This window comes from Danaus plexippus, chromosome 17, assembly GCF_018135715.1.
Source record: "Danaus plexippus chromosome 17, MEX_DaPlex, whole genome shotgun sequence".
NCBI lineage: Eukaryota > Metazoa > Arthropoda > Insecta > Lepidoptera > Nymphalidae > Danaus > Danaus plexippus.
In genome coordinates, this window is record NC_083548.1 from 6,428,399 (window position 1) to 6,441,170 (window position 12,772).

At 29.7% G+C, this 12,772-nt stretch overlaps 1 protein-coding gene across 2 annotated transcripts in view; it reads left to right on the plus strand.

Annotated features, from left to right (window-relative positions):
- The window catches only part of LOC116771333 (espin), a 57,605-nt gene that overhangs the window by 1,928 nt on the left and 42,905 nt on the right, over positions 1–12,772 (plus strand). The window contains exon 1 of one of the 2 annotated variants that reach the window (XM_032663165.2): positions 10,354–10,486. The exons of the other annotated variant lie outside the window; for it this stretch is intronic. The gene's annotated coding sequence lies outside the window, so the exon portion shown is untranslated. Of the gene's footprint in view, positions 1–10,353; positions 10,487–12,772 lie in introns of those variants that run through there. 2 annotated transcript variants of the gene reach the window in all.

Below are 12,772 nucleotides of genomic sequence, written 5' to 3' on the forward strand. Positions count from 1 at the left end.
AATATTTTTAAAAACATATTTATAATGATAATAATGAAATAAAATACAGGATACTGGCAAAACACATTATTTTATTGCGATATTAATATATGAGAAAAAAAAATTAAATCTATTAATATGGCAGCCGGATGAGACCTACTTTTCTGGTCGCCCACGGAGCATAAACAATGCGTGTCGCTATAATTGCAGTGTAAGATGAAATCGTATCAACACGTATAATTTGCATATATAGGAAGTATTTTCCTGTGTTATTCTCAATTTAGAAAACAAACTAAAAAATAATGAATTTGGATATAAAAAAAATTAGACATGTTAACGTTAAGTTGTCAATTCAATTTTACAATTATATTTTAGTAATATTGAATGTCAAATTTCTATGCAATATTAATAAATACACATAATATTCTAGTTTCACAAAATCATTAATATCAAAATTGTGAGTTTATTTAGATTGGGTCACAAAAAAAGCGTTTTTTTTTGTGTCGTAATCGGGCCATGAAATTGTTATGTCCTTAGACGGATCCAATTGTTCAGAGATTGTCATTATCGTTAGTAAGGTATCTTTCACGGCAAGTATGCACTAAGAGTTGTTTAGAGGAATTATGCGCAGGTTTTCGACAAGTTTCTGGGTTCCAGGTCTAGCTTCAACATGTGTTTGTACCCTTAACCTCGTTTTCCAGGTCAAATTTAGCTGAATCAATTTCCATAGGTTTTTTTAAAGGTCGGTCACGCATCTACAGCACTTCTTATGTTGCGGATGTCCATGGGGGACGGTAATTAATTACCATCAGCTAGACCGTTGCTCGTTTGTCATTTAGGGACATAAAAAAAAAAATAGATTCATACATAAATCTTCACACGTGATGGAATCAACTCACATTAATAAAAAAAACGGTATACTGTCTGTTTGTAGTCTAACAATGCTAACTAAGTGGTAAGTGTATTTGATATATATATGTTGCCCTTCTAATAGTTTTTAGACTAAAGTATGTCTTCAATGTTCATTTTAAGTTCATTATAAAGAGAAACTCATTCAATATTATTAAACATTGTATATTTTTACAAAGATTTCCCTATTTTTTTTATCCTGCGTTTGTTTATTTTCAGCAAAAAAACATAAGTATAATTTCTTAACTTTAAGCTAAGTATGATAAATGTAGGTTGAAATAAAACAAAAAAATCCGCTCCACTTTTACGTAATAGTGACGTTCTTATGTAACAGATAATTCGATACTTAATATCGATAAACTTGCTGAGGGAAATGTCGGTACTCTCGCTCGCTAGTCACATGCATTCTCTGAGTGAAAACGTAGGACAGTTTTTCGAGTCAGGGTGTTTAGCTTCATCCGGCGGAGCGATAACTTCATAATGGCCTCTCAAACACGCGACTGCGGTCATTTACACCCGTGTTAATAAGTAAGACGTAACTCATGCCTACGTCTACACTGATCTTACACAGATCAGATAAATAGACTAGTTGAAAACTATCCATCGGAATAAGCGCATTTAAGAGACAGTTATATTTTGTACATTGGTTTTGTTAATAAAAATGATTGTATATTGCTTGTACGATAAATTAAATGTTGTTAGCTTACTGTAACTAAAAGTCGTTTAAGATTGTTTACAGATATACATTAAATTTGTGTAACAATTTAGAAGATAACATTGTCGCAAAGAAACATTCATGTAAAATATAAATATACATACCAATGTGATTTTTTCCTAGCTTTATGTACTTTGTTTGAGTCTTTAGACGCCACTGATAGGTGGTGAACAAAATCAGGGTGAGGGAATCTAGACTTATAGTTTCTTATAATAAGTTTGAAATCGCCAATCCGCCTTGAGCATGCGTGGTGATCAATGCTCTTACCTTCACCGTGTGAGAGGACTTTACTCAGCAGTGGGCTGATGATGATGATGATATATATGTATTTAAAAGTAATACCTAATTTCTCGATTTCACTTCAAAAACAAACATACGTCCTCAGCATCGTTTACTGACTAAACTTCGTTTAAAATACATAATAACAATTATTAGGCATGAAATATTACATTACGTAATTTCTCTCTTCTCTTAACAAGCTGTTAAAATTCTCGTAACACTACAAGCGAGCGTGGAATTATTTTTTTTATGAATCTGATAAAGTTATGATGACGCAATATTAATCTGTGTGATTTTACACCTTGAGAACTCCAAATATGCCAAGATCGGTTTTAAAGGAACTTTATGTCTCATAAAAAAATTGTATTACTGTGAGTATTAAAGAACTGAAAAATAAATAAACAGTTTGTCTTTATTTGATACCGCCACTTGCAGAAACTGGGTTCTAGGACAAACTTTCTCAGTCTTGGATAGCCAATCTATTGAGGAAGCTTGAGAGCATGTATCGTATATACGTAGATTTTTTACTCAGACTCGCAGAAACTACTTTGCGGATTTTGATAAGACTCCACAATAATGTAGCCTAGACTTCAGAATAAGACACAGGCTAAATTTATTTTCGAAATTTTCTGTTACTCCCATGAGATCACGTCATAGAAGCCTCGTGGAGCATGAAGCCACGTGACAGACTTTAAAAGAACCTATATGTCGACCTGTCTATCTGAGGAACGTTTAATGTAGCATCTATTGATGTGAAAAACTGGTCAATATTATGTAAATAATGAACAATACATCTACATAAGTAGAATTTAAAATTGAATATTGCGTGACATAAAAGTTAATATAGGTACATATTAGCATTTTTTTTAAAGAAAGCAACGATTCAACAGCGACGGTTTAAACTTTAAATTACATTATATTTATAAGATTACACCGTCGATCTATAAACTAAACTTTTTAAAGTTTTTCATTTAAAATTTTACAATTCAATCACTAATTGAATTACATATCAATATTCAGCTCACAGAAAGACATTTCTATATAAAAATAAGTAATTAATATAATCATTAATTCCTAGAAAAACAACCCCAAATACTTAATGTAATACAATCGTCTAAAACGCAATTTCCCACGTAAACGAACTCTTAAGTTACCGAGACGTAGGTTTATTTATAAAAGAAAAGTCGGTCGGTGAATTTATTCTAGTTGATTATACAATCTGTTAAATATATAAATTGATTATCTGTGAGAAAATTTACCGCAAACTTTAATGGATGTTCTCAAACCTCTTTGGTTGTTGGACATCGCTTAACAAACGGAATTACTATTTTTTTTGTCAGAATTCATCTCGCAAATACAATTTTCTGTTCTAATATATATTTTAATTAAAAATAGTCTGTAGATTATCTCTATTCATATATATTTTCGTGTTATAACTTACTAAGAAATGGGTTTCTTCTATCAACTTTCATTTGTATGAGAAAACAAGGCTAAGGGCTATTGCGAGTAATTTCGAAGTTCATTGAGGCGTATCAAATCACTTTCAACTTAATAGTTTACCTCGTCCCCTTATCGATTGGCATAAAAGAAAGTGAAATAAACAATGTCAAGATAATGGAAACGGGAATGCTGTTTATATAAAAAATATCTAAATATTTTTCATAGTTAGTATAATAGTTCAAAAGGAAAAATAAATAGCATATAAGTTTTTAAGACTAAATTACGTTTAATTTTTGACTGTACGACTATTTTTTTTATATAAGTGTTAATTATAGCAACTAAATCTGGATTCGTGCTGAGTTAAGAAAAGCTGCAATTAGTTTTAATAGAGTAATTTCTTTTACGTATATGTTTAATGTCAGGTTTTTTGTCATAAACTTGCATAAATACCATCATGGGAGATTTCCGAACGAGAGCGAGTTTGACGTTGGTAACTTATAGTGAGAGAACAGAGTTCAGGCGCTGGCACTAAGTGTAATGAATTAAAGAAAATACAACAACTAATTAAAAGTGATGATAAGTTATCTGGTAATTGATTCGTTTTGTACAGGACAAAGATTAATGTATGTACACACTTGTGATAGTTCCGATTCGTGAGTTAATAGATTAGTTTTCTTAAGAAAAAATCCAAAAATATAAGAAATATATATCTGAAACGTGGCCAAATGGTTTCGTATGTAAACGATTGCATAACGACTCGAAATCACAAATAAATCCTTTGTTTATTTAAGATTTACGTAAAGGGTTTGCAAGAGACATATTATAAAATAAAATTAATATAATTTGTCGTGTGTTTATCCTAAAATGATTAAGTTTAATTATTGAAAATAAAGTGATCTCGGATATTTTGTTTTTATTTTAATATGTCTTAATTAATCTTAACGGCCTGCTCTACTTACTGTAATTAAATATAACATTTAAGTGCTAAATATATTTTGTAAACCGCCATCTGTTAACGATTTCTTGAAACATTTATGTAAGGTAAGCGATATCATGGTAGTTTGTCTACTCGATAGTAGATGTCGTTGGTATAGTTGAGTTGATCAAAATGCGTATTATCAATGACATTATAAAAAGCCTTTTGTAATATAAATACATATATATGTATATATATAAATAAGTAATTATCATGTTATTTCCCTTTTCAGCCATTTTAATTTTATTTTAAAATTAGAGCTAAATAACAGACACATATGATGACAGATGATGACAGATTTCAAAACTGTTAATAGAATTTAGGAGTGAAGGTCGTTCGATAGGTCTCATATGATTACATTAATAAAAGTAAAGCGTTCCGTCCTTGTTATTTGAAATAATTAATTGAATTAGAAATAATGCAATAATAATTTATTTTCTGTGTCGAAATACGATAAGTATTTACTAAGTCACAAAAATGCTTGGACACAAATTGATAGGTTTGAAAAAAAAAAAACTATTTCATATTATATATCTTTGAAAAATATGTAAAAAGTAAGTTATGCTTATAAAGGAGTGATATATAAAGTAGTTTTAATTCATATTGCTTACGGAATATGGACGGAAAGAAAGTAGTTAGCGCGTTATTGTATTCCGTTAATATATTTTTATGTTACTCGCCGTTTCTACCGCTTTGTACTAATGGAGTAATCGCTCTCAAGCGACTCCACAGACTGCCAATAGAGCTTACTACGTTTACACTACGCTCGGAGCGTTAATAGATTCCATTCATAAATCTTCCGAAGTAACTACTCATATTATGGTATAAACATATGTTATTAAGAAAAATGAATGGGGAAAAATGTACAAATAAAATCAATTAAATAATTGATCTATGCATATTTTTAATCTGTTGGCATATTGTAATTAAAACAAAAAAATCGACAGGAACGGGTTCGAACGTACGACCTTAAGTTATCGTGTCGGTATATTAAAAATCTATTATATATAAATATTTTGTGTCATGAAGTGAGAAGAGCCGAGTGTTGTACCTAACTTGTTACGGACAGATGTATTCATTAATTTTATGGGCATATAAGAAACTTTCCCTTTTATATATATTTAAATAATATTAAATAAATACTAATGGCTACTATTACGTTTCCTTCTAAAAGTTAAAAGTGAAAATGATTATCGTTTTATCTTTAATTTAATGAAAGTTCACATTTAGTAGGGAGTTCACGAAATAATGGTTTGAGAATTTTTTTTATTGCAAAATCTACATGTTGTCGGTTGATAGAACCTCTTTTTGTAGATAACGGTCTATCAACGAACTTACTATTGCATATCTTTTGGAAGAGGAAAAATTTTCTGGTTTTATTTCCAGTAAGCTAAACTGTCAACTAGAATCGATTGGAATTCTAAGAATGATCTTTGAAGTTTAGAATTTTGATTAGTTTCATAATCAACATTTTTTATAATATTCAGATGTTATGTATAAAAGATGAACCATCACCATCACCATCACCACCACCAACTCAGCTATCTGCCGCATCCCGCACGAGGGTATGTTTCTTAATTCATTTTTACATTTAATAAACTTGCATGTTAAAACATTATTTACTTGACTATATAAAGAGTCAAAATAATCTCTCAAGAAAGAGTTTTTAAGACGGTCACATCCCATGGAAGTTATACCTACAGTTATACAGTTTGCAATGTATTAAAAAATATACAACAGAAATTTAATTGCAGAACAGAACAGAAAACAATAGCTTTGAGGTTAATTCTATTGACCAATAATTTATATAAAACAACATCTGGCTGACTCATTTTAATCTACTTCTCATATTACTGATGACGTTTTAGAAAAATAATGCTCCCTGAAACGACACTTAATTGAGTGAAGCGCGTGAAGCGAGCGGAACGCTGTACTGGCGACTTAGGTCATCCATCCACGGACATGATCTCGGCGACCAAATATAAGATCTGTCGACCAATCGAAAGTCTGGGGTGGTTTTTATAAAAATAAAAATACGCATCGAACCACCAATATCAGTTTGACGGTCGGAAAATGGTGGACATGCCCAAAAAATAGTTCGGCAACGAGAGTTCTTCGAAGGAATCGAGAAAAGAATTTAAAGCTCTCTCTTAGTACTATCTCTAAGATGTAAGACTTAATCTTGATGCTACACTGTCAGTCTTGGTCTGGCTGATATAAAAAATTTGGCTTTTTTTTCTTGTATTTTTGTTATTCAAAGACTGCAAGACTAAGATTGATTTTGGCCAACACTAACATGTGAGACATTAATGTGTAAGGATTGTATGTTTAGTAACTGCGTCTATATAGTTTTCGATTTAAGGAAAAGGTACCGAGGATTTAAGTAAAATAAAAAGCTTAGAATTTATCATTGCACTATTTAATCTAAAATACAAAAATGAAAACGTGTTACGTAAGAGCATTTAACACATACGGTAAAGACATTGTTATAATTTGAAGATATAAATAACTTGCTATCTGTATGCTTACTGATAGTTTGCAGTATGTACGAAACGTTTTGCGTTAACTATTCAATAATCTAAGTTAATTTATGGTACATGAATCCAACACCTGGGAACCCCTCCTTAAAAATATAAAGTCCCATTTCTGTGACCACACCGCAGGACCTCATAACACCGTAAGCGCATTCTGCCGGCATCCAGAGCGGTACGACAGAAAATTAAGAAGTAATGGCGGTAGATGATAAATAACATGACCGACTGACAGTCATTCACATCTCAAAAGTAACCGAAACGTCGGGATTACGTACCTTAAAATAATAAAAATTCGTCTAGAAAATCCGAAAAGTCTTAGATCTCATTAATCTAAGTTAATATTATAATGTGCTATGACGTATGAACGAAAAACCTTTAAGGCTACGTAATACATAGTTGGATTCAGCAAAGCTTAGTTCAAAAATAATCAATATGTGAATAGAGAACGAGAATAAAAATACTATTAATATATATGTAAGAATTTGTCTGTCCCTGTACAAGTAATAATTTAATGGGAAGTTTTATATTGATTAGCATAGGAAATATGATAAAAAACATTTAAATTGCTTCTTAATATCAAACTCACGTTAAAAAAATGCTATTCATATAAACATACATATGTATATATGTACTTACACGGTACACATACAATTCAAATTTGACAATGACAGATTTTAAATAAACTTCAAAGCTATATAGATTAAAAACGATATATAAGAATAAAATTATAATCGTGTCTTATTAAGCCAAATTAGAAGCTTGTATAAGCTGCCTTGAAAGATTAAGGAATTAGAAAAGTGAGTTTCAAATATATATGCAGACATCTAATCGTATCTAAAATCTGTCATTATTAGATTTAAATTGTATGTATGTGTGCTAGTACTTATACATATATCTGTGTGTATGTTTATATGAATCGTGTTTTTAGTCTGTTCTGTCTTTCACTGTCAGAGCAATGAATGACAAAACAGACTAAAAATGATATCAAAACGATGACCACAGACAATTAAACATAGCTATGGAATTGACAAATTATAAATATGTATATATAAAAAAAAAATATTTTATTGGACACGACTTTTTTAATATTATATTTATAAATATTAACTTAATTTATATAACAATTTTACTTTCTTGTTGACAGTTTCGTTTTAGTATAGGAATGATGACAAAAAACTAGTCGGTGTGTAAACAAACAATACTTTCTACTCGGCCGCGGGGGACCGGTCTGTGAAGATTTGTCTTTAAAACGTATTTTCTAAACCATAAACAGATAATCTAGTATTCTAGATTCTCAGTCTTCTTGATTTATATCTCGGGTACACCTACAGGTGAAAGTCATGATGTAGGAATATCAATATCAAAGACTGTAATTCATTATTAAATAACTATCAGTTTAAGTTCAAAGAAAATTATGGTTACATTACAAAAGAAATTTCTGGAAGTTTTTCTAGTATCCAAGGACATGTAGATACAATTGAAATTGCCATAGAATATAGAAAATGCTTTTAGTCTTTTAAATATTTCCAATACATTTTAGTTCAGAATTACGTAGAATACTACGCAGTAATTTTTAAAATAGTCCGCAATTTACTAATACTTCGCACTAATATTTCGCAGTGAAATCTATTACTGCAAGCTTACTCTTAGTTTCTATCGTTACACGAGGAACACCGTTAATAGTTTTTATAAATAAATGTTGTCACATTATAGTATTAACGCAGGATATTGAATAAGAAACTTAAGACTATTAGTATGTAGTGCCAGTATGCGAACTTGTGGTACACGTATCGTGAGCTATAATGTGAGGAGATTATGAGGTGTAGAAAACAGATTAACTTAAATAATAGTTACAGCAACGGAATCATTCTGTTTAGAAGCTGTTAACGTTTTACAAATAACTCTTCGCGCTTCACTTACGCAAGGATCACTAATACGCGGTCTGTTCTGGTTTGAAAAACAAAAAAAAAAATGTATGGGGAAAAATTTTTCTTTTATTTGATTTGAACGAAATTAATATCGATTTCGTGTCCATCGTGGATTATCTGTACTGTGATCAGGATTTGAGAAGATTATTTTTTTTTATACTAATGTAATGTACTATAACAATCGGAAAAATATGCAGAAAACAGACATTCTATATTGTAATGAGTGTTGTACCTAATTTTTTAATATAGACACAGAAATGGTCTTAAAAAAATATGCACATATCTACTACACTATAGCTGTGGTCACATTTAATAAGTAATATTAAGAAGAAGTTAAAAAAAACAATATTTAATTCATACATATGGCTCTATTTTATGTATATATTTTGAACCAGCTTGTATGTTGTGACCGACAAGGTAATCATGCGACAACAAAGGAACACAAATGTGCATTTTTTTTTATTATTTTCTCCATACATATGTTATTATTAGAACACTGTAATGTACAGTCGAAAAAATTAGTTCTAGACCTAATATTGACACCCCGAATGCGCTTATATAATCTGTCAACTAGCAAGCACAGAGTAACTCTTTCACAGACGTAACAAAATAGTTCTGTGTGTAATATCATATATTTATTAATGGGAAATATAATGTAACGAAATTATTTTAAAACAATAAATTATTATTATTATTAATTAAACTACAGTTAGAAATGATTTCGCTTGACATTTGGCATGACCTCACATGATATACAAATATATATTTTTTCCTTATAAGGACTAATTCTGGGATACATCAGGTTATTTCAGTTTAACTTAAAGCCTTCGTAATAAATCTTCATTCCTTCTATGTATAGTGTTTGTAAATTTCTGGTCGTTGTCATAATATATCGACTTTAGGTTTCAGTAACCTTGTCATTAATATCAAAAGTTAAGTGACGATTTTAAATAAAATATCGTTTAAGTTTTAAGTTTATATATAAATATTTTTTTGTGAAATAACTAATAAACTATACATATGTATTATATAATTTAATTTTCAAGTGTTTTGTCAGTGAAGAAATTTCGGGCAGTTTCATTCTATATATATATATATATATATAAATATAATTTGATAAGAAGTGTTTAATTGGACTGTTCCGTTTTATGACATCTATAAACAAATATGTGTAAATAATTATTACTTAAAAAAATCCTTAGTTTTCATTCATCAGTTGGTCATATTATTTGTCGTTTATGATATGTGTCGTCAATAATAATTTTTATGTATTTCTTCTATCTCCTATATAAATAAGTATATATAATGTATATATATTTATGAGTTAGTTAAAATTATGTCTCCCTGGTTTATGGAAGACCAATATAAAGACTTTTCTGCAAGCAGATATCCGTTATAATATAAGATAAGTTTAAAAACAAAGTATTATGAAATATACTATCACTATGATCAAAACAACATCCGTTAAGGCTCAGTGCATTACCAGGTTCAAATATTCCGGTAACCTAGACGAGATACGTAACGACACACGCGATGCGATCTCCACGCATTCGCGCTCCAACTGACGCCTCCGTCGCGCGCTGTCGATGACCGCTCATTCGATTTTAAAATTTTTTTTTAGTAAAATCTATTAAACATAAAAACTATTTCGTCCTATCCATGGATATGTGCCGTGAAATAGTGCTGTGCTGTTATTGATTTTTGTTTGTGGATTGTGATTTTACCGGTAAGTTGTTATGTAAATAAAATTATATGTTCTATACTATAAAATAAAAAATAAATAAATTATATTTTAAATAACATAATATTCGATACAAATATGAAGGTATTATAATATTAAAGCTTAGCCTGCGTGTATCCAGAACGTTACGGTAGATTCCAAACGAAAACCGTTGTAAGTAAATGATATAATCATAACAATTTTACAGTTTTTATCTATAAGATACATCTCCGAAATTTTCAATACATTTCGTTTCCCATGTTTGTTCCGTATTTAAATTAATATTTTCCTCGTTAAATAATATAACGTGTGCGTGTTCTGTTCATCGATATTTTGCGTAATTCATTACGATTCACGTCTAATGTAACGATAGCCTAAATTAAATGATAAATTACTGACATTATTGGTTTAATAAAATGTAACAAAATTAATGATTCTTAGAATGTGCTTTATTATCGTAAATTTTTTTTTTATATATTGGACGAAAGAGTATAGACATAACGATTTACGGATTATAGTTTTGATAGTTTGAAATCTAAAATTTATATTTCAAATTAATAAGTGAAACTCAAATCGATTACTAATATATGTAAAAATTCTACACTTTTACACCGTTTTTATATTAAAATCTAAAAAAAAACTTCTTGTGAATTTTTTTTTCTGCGACAAATTAATGTCTGTGGCATTTTATTTAATATTTTATATATGTTTTGTACTAATTAAAATATTTTGTTGTACAGAATGTAAACTTTTTAATCTAACGGTTTCCGGTGAAGGATTTGGTTTTAATTAAAAATATTTTAACAACAAAAACATGACAACTTGTTCCATTTAACATGAAACAAGCTTTAGACCTTGGTTTTCCCTGTTTGTATTGTATTATGTCGATTACATATTAATCAATTATTCTAGTCTTGTTATACATTTAGTTTTTTTACTGCTCATCTAAAAAAAATAAAGATTTCTGGCCATCTAAGAATAGGTTGAAAAAAAAAACAAAACATAATTGTAGGTTATCTTAATTCGTTGAATGCTTTGATTTGAATAATTTTAATAGAAAACGAAGAAAAAAATATAAATAAAATTAAAATACATTTCACTTTGACATTTGAGAATTTGAATTTTGAATAATTAAGATAAGAAAGGTTCGTGTAAGAAGGCTGATGTGTCCTGCCATATTTATTAAATAAATTTATTATTATATAATAAATTAAAGATTTTTTTTTCACAATAATATCGACGTAATAAACAGCAGATTTTTTTATAATTTAAATTCAATTAAAAATGTTAGTTAGAGTCAAATTAATTTTTTCTCTATTTGTTAGTAATTATAATGTACGGTGTTATTATGCTCTGATTCCCACTGTCGTTGGATAATAGTCTTTATTTGTAACACATAAGAGTTACGCGAATGCATTGTGATGGTTAGATAAAAGTACTTAATATGCGAAATTCTGTGGTCATTTTAATTTTTTGGAAATCTGAAGAGAAAACTGTACAGTATTGTTTGTTAAAAAAATAAAATTAAGCATTTAATATTTTCGAACCTGCTACAATATTAATGATTACAGCCGTACCATAAACTGGGCTATCGAGTCCTTAGTTTAAAGTGAGTTTTATAAATACAAATAGTACCTATAATAACTACTAAGTTCCTTTTAAATAGTATGTTTAGCACGTCTTTTGCATCGTCATGCTCCGTACCAAAGGTTTTTCATTTCTTATTCAATAACCTACACCTGGGTCGCAAGTCCCAGGCACTGTTGAAGTTCCCCTCCCTGCACCGCCATGAACTCGGCACCCGCACGGTGTATCCGTGGAGTGAGGAGTTTCCGTTGTCTATATTATGACAAGTACTACGAAAGTAAAACTTTTAACGTTTTGTACGTATGTCTATTGAAACTTACGGTAAGCTTATACGATAAAATTTTTATACTTTAAGTTATAGCTTGTATGGATGAAGCATTTTAAGAGAGCCCCTCCAAACAGCCACACAGACAATATTCAGGTTATGACAATACCAATAAGACAATATTAACAGATCGTTCACAGTAATTATTCGAATAACATTTTCGAATGAACGAATGAATGATCTAGTTCTCAATTTATCATCATTTGTCGTGATGAAAATATACTTTTTGAACAAAAATTCAATTTAAATTCGTACTTAATAAAAAGATACGGTTAAGTAACTTTTACCGGATGAATGAGGGTTCTAAATTTCTTATCCGAGCTTTCAAAAAAATCGTCGAGAATCGTTGGGAATAACAACACCAATACATCCGTACAACA